This window comes from Dermacentor albipictus, chromosome 1 (assembly GCF_038994185.2).
Source record: "Dermacentor albipictus isolate Rhodes 1998 colony chromosome 1, USDA_Dalb.pri_finalv2, whole genome shotgun sequence".
In the NCBI taxonomy this organism is placed as follows: domain Eukaryota; kingdom Metazoa; phylum Arthropoda; class Arachnida; order Ixodida; family Ixodidae; genus Dermacentor; species Dermacentor albipictus.
This window is the reverse complement of record NC_091821.1, coordinates 267,734,597-267,746,916: the sequence shown is the minus strand read 5'-3', so window position 1 is coordinate 267,746,916 and position 12,320 is coordinate 267,734,597. Positions and strand designations below refer to the sequence as shown.

At 45.5% G+C, this 12,320-nt stretch overlaps 1 protein-coding gene across 1 annotated transcript in view; it reads left to right on the top strand.

The window, feature by feature from the left end:
* LOC135915849 (uncharacterized) overlaps nucleotides 1–12,320 on the top strand; it is a 124,434-nt gene that overhangs the window by 7,826 nt on the left and 104,288 nt on the right. The window lies entirely within an intron of this gene.

Genomic DNA, 12,320 nt, shown 5'->3' with positions numbered 1-12,320 from the left:
CCTTCTCCCCTAGTGAAGTCCGCCAGTTGCTGAGACGGATATCCTATCGACTTAGCACAAACGCTTGGCTTAAATTAAAATCAAAGTGGGCAAACTTATCTTTTATAGACTATAACATTAAATTGTCCACTCTGTCGAAGTTGAGCGACACTAGAAATTTTGCAAGGAAGGAAGGAAGGAAGGAAGGAAAAAGTGGAGAAGGAAAGGCAGGGAGGTTAAACAGTTTAGCTTAACTGGTTTGCTACCCTACGCATGGGAGAGGGATGGGGGCGATGAAAGATGGGGAAGGGGGAGAGAGAGCAAAGCACACACACATCGTCCGTTAGAGTCCATCAATCTGGTGTGGTACGTGAAATCACTGTCGCAGCCGCTTGTCCAATCCCGTCTCTTTGAAAAACCGTAGTCCTTTCGTCGCCTTCACCTGCGATGTCTTCTGTCGGTGCCATGTGAAAATCGTGTTGAGGGACAATAGTCTATTGTCAAGGTGCGCTAAAACTGATGCCAGGGACTGTCGCTGAGCATTATATTCAGGACAGTCGCACAGAATGTGTTCCAGCGTCTCCTCGCAAAGACGGGCATTGCAGAGAGCGTTGTTGGCCATTCCAATGCGAAATGAGTAAGATTTCGTGAAAGCCACCCCTAGCCATAAGCGATAAAGCAGAGTCGCCTCTCTTTGGTGAAGTCCAGTTGGCATATAGAGATACATCAAAGTGGGCAGGTGGTATTGACGGTTGCTCCGGTTGGTTTGGCTGTTTGGTGTGCACCATAGAGAGAGCGTGATCTCCTGTGCAAGCACTAGAAGTCTGCTAGCTGAGTCGGATCGTGAAAGCGGTATGGCCTCTTCTTGTGCGTCTTCAAGAGCTGCCCGAGTGGCATTATCGGCGTCTTCGTTTCCAGTGACGCCGCAATGACTTGGCAGCCACTGAAACTTCGTAGTGGTGTCGTGGTGTCACCTCGACAATGGTCAATCTTCAGCGACTCAAAGGAAGCCCTACAATCTATGCTATCAGCTCTGCGTCGTGGGCCATTCGAACAGCTCGTATTCAATATTAGATGCCTACTCCATACATCACAGAAGAAATTTTGTAACCTTATTGCACATCCTGCGGCCTGGCACAGCATGTACGCGCCACGTTCTTGCAAAGAATTCAATGAGTTGCTATGTAGTCCGCAGAGCCCTCGTGGCCACGCTCACCAAGACGCTCAACACTTCCTTCTCGAGTGCCGGACACGATATTTCGAGGCCAAGATTAAAGGCTGATTTGATGTGGTTAGACCGTCCACAGTACACCCTGACAAAAAAAAAATACTTGGTTCATGGACAAAAATAGCACTACGGAAAAAACACCGGTGGCTTTTCAAGTTTTCATAAGAAATGCAAAAATATTACGCTCATACCTAACGTTCGTGGTTGAGGACACCATTTTTTTAATGCCATAGACCGTATATGCGTAGCTAATCTCAGTATATGTGCGACTCACGTCTGATTTTATTATGTGTTTATGTGCCGATATGTGGATACGTGAAGATACCTATCATCTACCTCGTGTCTTTTTACTCTCTCCTGAGCCTTCCTTTACTCCTGCGCCGAACTTCGCAAATATCTGTGATATTTGACTCTTTAGTGCTTTTCAGTGTTTTGTGCTTTTAGTCTTGCTTTCCCTGGGAAGTCGAGTAGCCGAAGACAATAAAGGCTCCTTCAATTACACATCATTGAAAACATAACTAGGTCTTAGTGCGGAGGTAATGTGCGCTCACCTTGTGAGGAATGACCTCTTTAAGAATGCTGCAATTGTTGCCGATCCAACAAACCAAGGAAAACTGAACATCTCTGACCACTCTGCTTTCATTTCTGTTATAGTATCGATTACTTAATAAAACATGGTTTTCGCGAACACTGCTGATGTTGCTGCCTGCTATGACCAACATTAATTAATTTGGCTCAATCACAAACACAGGAATTATAGAAACATAGGGAACCGGCGACTTTAGCAGCCACAGGTTGGAAACAAGGGTGTTTTTTCATCTTATTTTCTTGGGGAATGTCATTTCCGGGAAACAACTAAACAGGCAGGAAACGAATCGGAAATGTCTGGAGGAATGAGGTGCTATGGGGCGCCTATAGCTGCACATGCTGCATTAGTGCAAGCGTTTTTTTTTTTTTGCGTGTGTGTGTGTGTGTTTTTGTGTGTGGTGGCAAACCTGTTACAATTTTCCTGCGAAGGTCTTAGTATAGATATTTGAGGAAATCGTCGCAATTTAAAACATCTTTGCGCAGAGAAGAAAGATTTGATATGGTTCTACCCGCATGAATGTGAATGTTTCAGTGGTTCTATCAAGATTTATATTTAGCTAGGTGTAAAACCCGTTTCTCAGTCATTATCTCCCCATTCATCTACAGTTGATAAACAAACAAAGCAACGGCGTGGTTGCATAACTGGTGTTCTATTATTGTTATTTTTTCAAAGCAATCCTGTCGTAGCCGTGTTGTCCTTCCTGTAGCCAGGTATACGCGTGTATTTGGACGCTGCAATGCACGCATACACAAAATGATCTGCCCACTGCTCAATTCGCTTTTTTTCTTTTGCTCGGTTCGCCCACTGGCCGGGAAGAGGGTGCCACTGCTAGCGTCATCTCGGCAGTTTCGAAGGTTGAAGGCCTTTGGTGCACTCGATACTCCCGCAATACAGGACGCCGCGTGGTGATGGGAGCATGCACACTCAACTCTGATGTTCCTAACTCCTGACTATGAAATTCATGTCCCTATGACACTTATTTCATTCGTTCATTTTTCGCTATATCGATATAACGAAGTCGCATTTGCTGCCCCGTGTGCCGGAGAGCAATAGACAGTGCTTCACCAGCTCCGCTATACCGCATAGAAAATACACTTGGCTCGGTAAACATCAGTGTTCCTTAGTGAGACAGCTCCTATAGGCCAGTTTCTTTGAAGTGAAACCACGCTGAGGCTTCAAGGGTCATATTTTATAATTGTTCGTGTGATTTTCGTTCTGCTTTCCCAATGTCGCACGAAACAAAGCCGCACGCCGCTGTCGTTGGGATCGGCCGATCGGCAAGACGGATGAAAACAAATAGAATAGGACAAAAATATTTCTTACAGAATACGCGGCCCAGCGACCGCATTTTGCAATGATTCTCTTTACTTTTCATTATTTTCCCCTATGTCTTTGGCTCGCCCAACCTGTGCATGCAAAATGTTAGGAGTCCCTCAAGAGAACACTGAGCAGTACAGATTTGGTTGCACTTAGCTGGAACACCCTGTAGGTGCGGCCCAGGTGCTAGCAAACGAGAACTTGTAGGTTTTTGTATTTGACACCATACATATTGAAGTTCACCTTCAATAACACTCTTATTGCAAGCACCGTGAAGTAGTTTAGATGTGCTTTTCAAAAATGATACTTTTCATATCTTTTGCCATGCGGGTGTTAAAAGGCATAACTTAATATTCCGTCCATTCATTTCTTCTTCTTCAACAAAATTATGTGGTTTTATGTGCCAAAACCACTTTCTGATTATGAGGCGCGCCGTAGTGGAGGACTCCGGGAATTTTGACCACCTGGAATTCTTTAACGTGCACCTAAATCTGAGTACACAGGTGCTTTCGCCTCAACCGAAAGGCGGCCGCCGTAACCGCGATTCGACCCCGCGACCTCGTGCTCAGCAGCCGAACACCATAGCCACTGAGCAACCACGGTGGGTCTCTTTTCTTTTTTTGTTCGTATGTCAAGTAAGTAGTATCTTGCATGCGAATCAATTTGTCTAGCACAGCTTGCGGAAGTATTTCAAAAAGACGAAAAATAAATCTTGGTGTGCCTACCGCATAGCCTTGACCCACTAACATGGCAAGAATAGTAAAACAGACATTTTATTTGCGAATGTAAAGCGCTACTATCTTCGCGACTGCAGTTATTTTTGAAGCATTTAACTCGCTGTGTTTGCTATACGTGAGCCAGGCTGCTTTACCTTTACGATACACTATCATCACTTCTATAACGGAAACAATCAATCCATGCACGAGCATTCAAACCACGCTGCATGATCGCGTCTTGCTTTCACTCCATCTTCTATGCAACCGGTGATCAAGACACCACTTGCTCAAACCAGCACTGCGAACTTCCTGTCCATAAGTCACAGCGCTTCTATAACCCGTATTCCCCGCCGCACAACGGCCATGCCTACTTCCCTCTTACCTGATGCAGTAGTTCTTTAGAATGCGCTTACCGACCACATCGTGACCTGTGCTAACCGCAATAAATTTCGTAAACATCTAACGAATCACTTTCAATAACATTTGCTTTCCAGTTTTTATCATTACCATTTCGTTACAAATCAATCTTACAAGTTTACCTATATGTCAACCCTTCGACCTAATGCACTTTTCGCTTCTGTATGAATGTTGTTTACTTGCCAAACTTTTTCTTCGCGTGCTTTGAGTTTGTACCAAACTAGCATTTTTTTCTGACTGCTCGCTTTATTATTATCTCGCTTTATTATTATTTGGTTTCTTTTTTCTTTTCTCGCAACGACTTTTGCGCGCGTATATTGTATTGCCACTTTAGTGTAATGCCTTCGAGCCTTCAAGATGAGAATAAATGAAAGTAAATGAAGAGAGGCAAGTTACTGCAGGCAGTCGAGAAGGTGCGGAAGCATGTAATGGAACATTACTTGTCCTCACCGGCGACAAAAGCGACATTTTCAGCGTGAAGTTTCGCTTTCACATGAGTGGAAATTCACTTGGCACTGCTACCTGGTTTCTGCCCCATAGCACAGAAACCCGGTGACGAATGCCAAACGAATACAATGAGCGTACAGCCCCCACTTCCACTCCCGCGCGCATGCGTGCGTGCGTGCACACACGTCGACGTCTTCGCATACGTGCATGCCTTCGTGCCTGCGTGGGAGCGCGTGCGTTTCCGCCGCGTCGAAGGCAGCGCGTGGTTTCCATTCGGGGCGCAACCGCACGCGCGTTGCACCAACCGGTGTCGACCGGCGCTTGCGTTCTGTTGGGTGCGCATCCAGAAATAGTTTAGTGCGCGACCGTAAGTTCGTGAATGAACGCTATCACGCCGAAAGCGGCATCGAACGAGACCGGATGTTTAGGCAATGAGGAAGCGAGCCGGTTTCGCTAACAATGGGCACTGACGTCTCGAAATGCAGCGTGCACAACCAGCTTTGACTGCCGTCATCCCATCAGAATTCCTTTCTTTTTTTTCTTTTTTGCTTTTTCCAGCGGCAGGCAGCATGGTTCTTTCGGCAGAAGTTACCGTCTAGTTTACCGAAACGCAAGCCTTCGAGCGATCTTGAAAAAACCTTTCAACTCTCTCTTCTCTTCTTCCCATGTGTCCTAAAGAAGCTAGCGAAGAATGCAAAATGGAAAGGGGGAAGCGCGCACGCGCTGGGTTCGTGTTTCATCTTGCCATTAAAGGATAGGCATTCATCGGGAGATGGCTTCTGTCGGAGATGGTAGATTACCTGATTTTTTTTCTTTCGGTGGATATATCTTTTTCTAGGTGAAGTTCCACCGGCTTTCCCAGGTAACTTTTCGTGTCCACCTCACAGCGTTCTTTCGGTGAATATCAGGTTTACTAATTTTGTTTACGTTGAAGTTTGGTTGTGTAACACTGCCGTTCCTGCTCTTCAATATAGAGCCGCAACTACAACTACAGCATAAAGTACACAGAATAAGAGTAACAGGGAAGCTGTCTAGCGAGAGCACTGTTGTAGTTATGTTACATAGTATTGGAGGGCACCACGGGTGACCCTTAGTTGTATATATATTCCACCACTAATACAATAAAGCGACTGTCGTTCAGTTAACGTCATTGCACTTACTTGGGCTGAAGGCCGCTCCGCACATGTCAGCCGGAGGTACAACAGATGGCGACGAGGATGAATAGCATTGGACTTGAATAAGTTCGAAGATGAGCCTGTTTCAGCCAGCATAATTCCTACCAATACCGGGAAAGCCAGTCATCCCATGAAAGCAGTAGCGTAGACCATTTGAAGATTATCTGCTGGCCTCAGAAAACAACGTCCACCCAGCTGCAAAGTGCTCTTGTTGCACTGTTTGGGAGTAGAAGGGCAGCGCATTTCCTATGCATTGCCAGAAGCACAGGTGCCGATATCGACAAGAAAAGAGCAAGACATGGTAATGAACGAAACGGATGAACCTGACGTTGCATAGGCAAAGCTCGAAGCTTACTTCGTCGCTACAACTAGTGTCTTCATCTAGCGACAGCTGTTGCCCCAGGGAGCTCAGTCGCTGGGGGAATTAGTGGATTCATTCGTCACTAACCTTCGTGAGCTGTCGGTTACATGGTACTTGGGTAAGCGGGTAGACGACATCATTCGGGATCAACTCGTGGAAAAGACTGCACACTGCCAGCGACGGGAGCGGCTACTGCTAGAAGGTTGTGCTCTGACTTTGCAACATGCACTCGGCATTACCATGGAGGCAACGTCACAACACTGGCTGCAACTTAAACCAGGCACGGATGTGCGCGCAGTGGGCCGCCATGCACCATCAACTACGAGACCGGAACGTTCTGCAGCCTTTAGAGCGGTGCCACGCCAGCCACCAGCCTCTAGAGTTTGTTTCCGCTGCGGCTCCTCGAGGTACATACCAAGTTCTTCAATGTGCAGAGCCAGAACAATGGCGTGCAATAGGTGTGGCAAAGGGGTCATTTCGAGCGTGTGTGCAGAAGTCAATTAGAGGGCAGGCAACCTTTGGCCATTCGAGAGGTCACGGACGAAGAGGGAATTAAAGTCATGACAGTTTTTCATCTTGGCTAATGACATACAACAGGAGTGCACGTCAACGTGCAAGTACGCGCTACAACTATTTCGCTGCTCGACACCGGTTCTGCCGTCTGAATTCTGTCTGGAAATACGTACGAGAAGCTCAATCTCTATACGCTGTTGCAGTCGTCTTCGGCCACTCTCTTCGATTTTTCACGCAACCGTATCGCCGTACAAGGATGTTCCATCGCTCCGGTGGTTTTCCGCGACCGCCACGCAGACGTGCGCTTTCACGTCGTACCTGAAGGAACGGACATCCTGGGTCTGGATGCCATCGTCGCCCTCCGTCTGGAATTCAACGGCAGGTTCGTTAATTGCATGCAAATGAGCCATCAAACATGGCTCATTTTTTTAGGGGGCGGGGGCAATGTAGGTATGGTACATAGTACTGGATGGCGCCACGGGTTACCCTTAGTTGTAAATATAATCCTCCGCTAACCGAATAAAGCGACTTTCGTTCGGCTAACATTGTTGTGCTTACTTGGGCTGTAGGCCTTTCCGTACGTGCCAGCCGGAGATACAACAAGCAAAACGCCATGCGACGATGTGACTATGCACGAATTAAGAGCAAGTGCATTTAAGATTCCAATTCATGTAGAATGAGACTTTATGCATAACATTATGCGAATACAGAGCTCTGGCGAAGAATTCAGAAAGAAATGACTCGGTACATACGACTAGATTTTACCAGCCATTTCGGATGTATGTCAGGTGGTACAAGCCTTATGTCATTGTATGCTTAGGCGGCCGGCTGACGCGTGCCCTCTCCAGGTGAGAGAAAGAAGCTCTTCACTAGAAGGTAGAGATTTTTACCAGTGTGTATACAGCCGCTGGCACGCTACTCTGTATAGCGAGGCGAAGGGGGCTGAAATATTCCAGAGGAGAGTGGAGAAAAGCTTGCATCTGAACTCATGTAGGCTGCGTGCCGATCACTTAGCAATAGAAAATTTGCGTTAACAGGACCCCTTTTCGGGTTAAAGCGTAATTACGGAAAAATATGGCATTCCTTTCCTGCTCAATTTCCATTCTTCACATTCTACCATATAGGAAAAACTTCCGCGTTGTAAAAGTAGAGAGAGAGAGAGAGACAAGGCTTAACGATATTCTGCAATTGTTAGCCGGGCTGGTCGCCTGACATACTACTCCCGCTGCTGGGTGTTCATTAGGATATACACTGTGGTAAACACTTAAATGGAATACACACATACACCGTTAGAGACATTCACAAAGTGTCGCCTTTATATCATTTGCACGCAAAGTTTAAGTTATATATATGCGCCATCTGCATACGATATTACTGGACAACATGAGTCATAATTACAGTTTCGTTTTAACTCGAAGATGTGTACGCCCGCGTGTTTTTTTTCTTTGCCTGTGTGTGTGTGTGTGTGTGTGTGCGTGTGCGTGTGCGTGTGCGTGTGCGTGTGCGTGTGCGTGTGCGTGTGCGTGTGCGTGTGCGTGTGCGTGTGTGTGTGTGTGTGTGTGTGTGTGTGTGTGTGTGTGTGTGTGTGTGTGTGTGTGTGTGTGTGTGTGTGTGTGTGTGTGTGTGTGTGTGTGTGTGTGTGTGTGTGTGTGTGTGTGTGTGTGTGTGTGTGTGTGTGTGTGTGTGTGTGTGTGTGTGTGTGTGTGTGTGTGTGTGTGTGTGTGTGTGTGTGTGTGTGTGTGTGTGTGTGTGTGTGTGTGTGTGTGTGTGTGTGTGTGTGTGTGTGTGTGTGTGTGTGTGTGTGTGTGTGTGTGTGTGTGTGTGTGTGTGTGTGTGTGTGTGTGTGTGTGTGTGTGTGTGTGTGTGTGTGTGTGTGTGTGTGTGTGTGTGTGTGTGTGTGTGTGTGTGTGTGTGTGTGTGTGTGTGTGTGTGTGTGTGTGTGTGTGTGTGTGTGTGTGTGTGTGTGTGTGTGTGTGTGTGTGTGTGTGTGTGTGTGTGTGTGTGTGTGTGTGTGTGTGTGTGTGTGTGTGTGTGTGTGTGTGTGTGTGTGTGTGTGTGTGTGTGTGTGTGTGTGTGTGTGTGTGTGTGTGTGTGTGTGTGTGTGTGTGTGTGTGTGTGTGTGTGTGTGTGTGTGTGTGTGTGTGTGTGTGTGTGTGTGTGTGTGTGTGTGTGTGTGTGTGTGTGTGTGTGTGTGTGTGTGTGTGTGTGTGTGTGTGTGTGTGTGTGTGTGTGTGTGTGTGTGTGTGTGTGTGTGTGTGTGTGTGTGTGTGTGTGTGTGTGTGTGTGTGTGTGTGTGTGTGTGTGTGTGTGTGTGTCAGTCTATATTTAGGTCCACTGCAATATATATAGACCGTCAGTCTATATTTAGGTCCACTGCAGGACAAAGGCCTCTTCCTGCGATCTCCGATTACGCCTGTCTTGTGCTAGCCGATTCCAACTTGCGCCTGAAAGTTTTCAAATTTCATTTCCCCACCTAGTTTTCTGCCGTCCTCAACTGCCCTTCCCTTCCCTTGGCACCTTTAATTCTTATAAATCGGCTATCCTCGTTTTCTGTCTGATCCACACCGCTTTCTCCCTGTCTCTTAACGTTACGCCCAACATTTTTCGTTCCATAGCTCTTTGCGTGGTCCTCAACTTGTTCTCGAGCTTCTATGTTAACCTACAAGCTTCTGGCCAATATGTTAGCACCGGTATAATGCAATGATTGTACACTTTTCTTTTCAACGACAGTCATAGGATTTGGTAATGCCCGCCGTATGAACTCCAACCTATTTTATTCTTCTGTAAATTTTCTTCTCATGATCAAGCTCCTCTGTGACTAAGTGACCTACTCCCCTTTCTGATGCCGAAAGGCCTTAATGGTAAGTAAATAAATAGTAAACGTACTCCTGCAGAGACTCTAAAGCTGAGTGGTGATCATGAATTCTTGTTCCATTACCAGGCTATTGAACATTACCTTTGTATTCTGCATAGTAATCTTCAATCCCACTCTTACACTTTCTCAGCTGAGATCCTCAATCATTTTTTTTGCAATTCATCCCCAGTGTTGCTGAACAGGACAATTTCATCTGCAAGCCGAAAGTTGCTGAGATATCTACCGTTGATCCTCACTCACTCTTAAGCTTTCCCAGTTTGATAGCTTGAATACTACTTCTTAGAATGCCGTGAATCGCGTTGGTGAGATTGTGTCTCCTTGCCTGACCGCTTTCTTGAATGGTAATTTTCTGCATTTCTTGTGGAGAACCAAGGTAGCTGTGAAATCTTTATAGATATATTTCTCAAGATATTCACGTAGACGTCTTGTACTCCTTGGTTACGCAATACCTCTATGATTTCTGGTGTCTTAACTGAATCAAATGCTTTTTCATAATTTATGAAAGCCATATAAAGAGGTTGGTTGTACCACGTAGATTTGTCGATTACCTGATTCACTTTAGGATATCCGTTCCTGAAGCCAGCCTGTGGGTTGTTCGAAGTCAAGTGTTGCCTTGATTCTATTTCAAGTTATTTTGGTGAGCATGTTATACAATACTGAAAGCAAGCTAATGCGCCTATAATTCTACAATTCTTTAACATCTCCCTTCTTATGAATTAGTATAGCGTTGGCATTCTTCCAGCTCTCTGGTACACTTGAAGTCGTGAGGCGTTGCGTATAAAGGTCCGCAAGTTTCTCAAGCACGATATATCGTCCATACTTGATTAAATCTACGGTTATTCCATCTTCGCCTGCCGTTTTTTCCTGGGTCATGTCTTGCAAGGCCCTTCTAACTTGATCGCTAGTTAGAGAAGAAGCCTCTGCATCCTGTTCATCACTACTTCGAAAGAAGGTAGCGTGGCTGCTATAGGTGCTGTACAGGTCAGTATATAATTATTCTGCTGCTTTTGTTACATCATCGATATTGTTGATGACAATACCCTTCTTGCCTTTCAGTGCATACATATTCCCTTGGCCTATGCTTATCCTTCTCGGGTGTCGTTACTTATTCACTCGTGGAAGCGAGACGATCCCGACGGAGAAGCGCAACAATCCGAAGATGCAAGTTGCCGGAATGGGGATGCGAACTGCATGTGCGGAGTTACAAGAAACGATGGCATTCCGCACGTCTGCATATATAGTCGTTCCGGATCAGCAACGGTCAGGGCCACGAATGTAGCGGCAAAGGGTCCCTCAGGTTGTTTCGCCACGTAATGAGACCATAGAAAGTTTGTTCGCCAAGGAGGCAGTGAAGATTGGCTCCGGTAGCGACGGAAGACAAGGTCAGTCTGATAAATTATAGGTATACAACATTAAAGACCACATTAAGAAAACAAAACACATAGATGAAGGCGTGGCTGATAGGATGAAGTAGACAAAACTCATCAAAAGCAGCGACCCCGTATTGCAATTGGACATGGCTAACGGAAGAAGTGTAGTGTGTGCGTGCGATTACATTCTTTTCCCCTGCTCCATCTGCATTGCCATGAGTGTTTGGTCTTGTTGTTATGGCATTTCTAAAAACAAAACAAAAAACTGTTGTTTAGCGCAAGTACATATCAAGAAGAAAGAGCGCTCTCTTTTATGAATCCTTTGTTATCCACCTACTTGTGCCTGACAAAGCTTTTTCAAAAAATTTCATCGGTATTATTCTTCCTAATAACAGCCATTATTATTATTATTATTATTATTATTATTATTATTATTATTATTATTATTATTATTATTATTATTATTATTATTATTATTATTATTATTATTATTATTATTCATAGCCAAGCCCTCTCAAATATACCTGATCTCGCTCCTCTACAGTCAAGGCTTATTAAATCCGCCCTTTTGTACCTCTTTAAGGGGGTCCATGGGGCACTAAAAGTTGTCCAACGATTATTGATCATGAGCAATTTTCCGTGCCGCAAAAATGTTTGGCTAGAGGACATACGGTGGTGCCATTTCCCGGTAGAGCGCTGCTGACGTACTACGAGGGATAACACGGCGTGCTGCTCATAGTTTGACTGCCAGCACTCAAATAAGCCACCACCCGGACGCCCTCATGCACATTTCTGTAACCGCCTCCGGAACAGGGAAAATTATCAACTCGCAAATGAATGCTCCTGGGAAAAGTGCGAACACACGCCTTATCTTCACAACATACAATGCTCGGCCACTGTGTGCTGTCGTTACAATGGATTTCGCAGAGCCGGCTCTTTTGCGTCAGAAAAGCAATAAAATATATTGGTCCTATTTACGTTGTCTGCAATATCGCAGCCATTGCCTTCTCAACGTAGCAATCATACGAATTCTTAGCTAGCGATTGCACATGCACACTTACGTTATCGCGCGATATTTCCATTTCGAGTTGGTTATTCGCTTGTCGAAATTGCAAAGTAAAAATCGAGACATAGTGAAATCACATCTGCCTGGCATAAATCTTGATACAAGCGTCATTTTCGGGACGTATGCCCCAAATGCACTAAAATATTCACCGGCGTTACGTTTCTTATCGTTCCAAATTCTTGTAGGGAGGCTCTTGTGAAACCTTTAAGAGCAACGCCAATACATTTTGCACCACATTTGGAGACACAAATGTCAGTCAGCTTTAAC